Source organism: Carlito syrichta, unplaced genomic scaffold, assembly GCF_000164805.1.
Source record: "Carlito syrichta isolate Samal-C Ts95f unplaced genomic scaffold, Tarsius_syrichta-2.0.1 Scaffold290815, whole genome shotgun sequence".
Classification (NCBI taxonomy): domain Eukaryota; kingdom Metazoa; phylum Chordata; class Mammalia; order Primates; family Tarsiidae; genus Carlito; species Carlito syrichta.
The window spans coordinates 11,958-14,972 of NW_007234911.1; the positions used below are offsets into that span (position 1 = coordinate 11,958).

The 3,015-nt window shown below is 49.8% G+C and overlaps 1 pseudogene; it reads left to right on the forward strand.

The window, feature by feature from the left end:
* The first annotated feature begins 258 nt into the window (after positions 1 to 258).
* Positions 259 to 2,099, forward strand: LOC103256634 (annotated as a pseudogene).
* Positions 2,100 to 3,015: the final 916 nt, after the last annotated feature.

Below are 3,015 nucleotides of genomic sequence, written 5' to 3' on the forward strand. Positions count from 1 at the left end.
CACACACACACACACACACACACACACACACACACACACACACACACAGAGAGAGAGAGCGCCGCCCTGCAGCCCTCTCAGTGTCTCAATCATCGCGCAGCCGCTCAGAGGCGCCAAAGGACCGGAAGGGCGTGGCACACACAGGCTCTAGCTGATCCCGCCTAGGAAGCAAGGCCTGCGGCTGGGGAGACGGAGGTGGAAGCAGTGTGATCTCGGGGCGACGACAGGGGCAGCGGGGGTCGCCTGGGATTTTCAGTCATGAAACGAGGGCGCACCAAGCAGATTCGGATGGCATTGTCCGGCTACCTCAAACACCGACGGTACGTGGGCTCAGATGGATCCCGGAAGGAAGGACAGCGACTGTCACAGACTACTGAGGAGATGGCGGCCAATCTCACAGTCCAGTCAGAATCTGGGTGTTCCAACATAGTGTCTGAAGCCCCATGCCAGGCAGAACTTCAGCAATATGAAGTACAGTTTGGACGACTGTGGAAGTTCCTCACCGATTCTGATTCCCAGCATAGCCACGAAGTGATGCCTCTCCTCTATCCTCTCTTTGTCTACCTCCATCTCAGCCTGGTCAAGAACAGTACGAAGAGCACAGTCAAAAGTTTTTACAACCGCTTCCACGAAATGTTTCTGCACAATGCTAGCCAGAAGGATGTCATTGAACAGCTACAGACCACTCAATCCATCCAGGACATACTGTCTAACTTCAAGCTTCGAGCATTCCTAGAAAAAAAGTACACGCTCCATCTCCAAGAAGACAGCTACAACTACCTTATCCACTACCTTCAAAGTGACAACAATACTGCCCTGTGCAAAGTCCTCACCTTACATATTCATCTTGATGTGCAGCCTGTCAAGAGAACAGACAACCAGCTCTTTGCCAGCAGCAGCTCTTCCTGCAGTGGGAGCCATGGCTTAGACTACCCTGATGTGCCCAGCCCTATTCTGCAGAATGAGGCTGCCCTGGAGGTCTTACAGGAGAGCATTAAACGTGTCAAGAATGGGCCTTCCTCCCTCACCACCATCTGCTTCTATGGCTTCTATAACACAGAGCAGCTGTTGAACACTGCAGAAATCTCCCCTGATAGCAAGCTGCTTGCTGCTGGATTTGACAACTCCTGTATAAAACTTTGGAGTTTACGATCCAAGAAGTTAAAATCAGAGCCCCATCAAGTAGATGTGTCCCACATCCGTTTGACTTGTGATATTCTGGAGGAGAAGTATGATGAGGAAGATACTGCAGGCACAGAGATGAAGATACTTCGGGGACACTGTGGACCAGTCTACAGCACAAGGTTCCTTGCAGACAGCTCAGGGTTGCTCTCTTGTTCTGAAGACATGTCCATCAGATACTGGGACCTGGGGAGTTTCACCAACACTGGATTGTACCAAGGACATGCCTATCCTGTGTGGGACCTGGACATCAGCCCATATAGCCTGTACTTTGCCAGTGGGTCCCATGACCGCACTGCCAGGCTGTGGTCATTTGATCGGACATACCCTCTAAGAATATATGCAGGACACCTGGCAGATGTGGACTGTGTCAGATTTCATCCCAATTCAAACTACTTAGCTACGGGCTCAACTGACAAGACTGTCCGGCTTTGGAGTGCCCAGCAGGGGAACTCAGTGAGGCTCTTCACAGGCCACCAAGGCCCTGTGTTTTCTCTTGCCTTTTCTCCCAATGGTAAGTACTTGGCATCTGCTGGCGAGGACCAGCAGCTGAAGCTGTGGGACTTGGCCTCTGGGACCCTTTATAAAGAGCTGAGAGGCCACACAGACAATATCACCAACCTCACTTTCAGTCCGGACAGTGACCTGATTGCCTCTGCCTCCATGGACAACTCGGTGCGTGTGTGGGATGTCAGGAAAACTTACTGCAGTGCACCCACTGACGGCTCCTCCAGTGAGCTTGTGGGAGTGTACACAGGGCAGATGAGCAATGTCCTGAGTGTGCAGTTCATGGCCTGTAACCTTCTCCTGGTGACTGGAACTGCACAAGAAAATCAGGAGTATTAATTTTGTACCTTTGTTGGAATGGACTGGGGCAGTGGTGGAAGGCCGCAGTCCTTCTATGAACTAAGACTGAATCACTGACTGACTGTGAAGGAGCCCGCTTTTCTCCTCTCTCCTGGGCCCTCATCTCGGATAGACCCCCCCGTCACTCAGCTCTCGCAGTGTTGAAGGCCAGGATTGGGGAAGCTGGGTGAAGCAGTGATGAATGGACATGAGATTTGGAACTCTAGTATGCTCTGGAGATCACTCACAATTTCTCACTGAGACTCTGTGGTGACCTCACATTGCACAGCCTTTCCTGTCTCTGTCTCGTTTTTCCCACCTGCCCGGGGCTGGGTTCTGTTAGAGGGTGGTTGTAGAGCACTGTCAGGAGGAGCAGTGTGACCAGTGTCATGGGTGGGCCAGCCCTGGGGAAGGGAAGAACTTACTAGTGGAGGGATAGAGGGAGGGAACTAGGAAAGGGAGGGGAGATGATTCTGGAAAACTGTTTCCTTTTCTGTAATTACAGAGAACCAGGAGTTTTAAATTGTTATTATAATGGTTATTTTTGAGAAGAGGAAACCTAGCACTGGCAGAGGGGAACTTCTCTGCTTTTCTTTTGGGTTTGACTCCTGGCACTGGCTTTGATACTTGGAATTTTGAGGTTCAGGGAATTCAGAGAAATTGGTAGCACAATGTATTGGGAGAAAGGGAAATTTGGGGTGATAGATGGATCACCCCAGTTAACATGTTTTTGGAAGTGGGTGGGCGGGTTTGAGAATATTTTGGGCTCTTGCAGTGATGGTGGGAAAGAAAAATTATTTTCATGGCTGCACTTCTGTTAATAATTCTTTTCCCTCAAAAAGAAAGGTTGTGATAAAGAATAATTTGGAGTACAAAGTCACAAGATAGAATTAGAAAGATGTGGACTTTGCGAATGATCATTCAGAGGTGTGGTTTTTTCCACATTGTTTTCTCCTGTGATGATTGCTCCCACCTGCACTTCAGTAC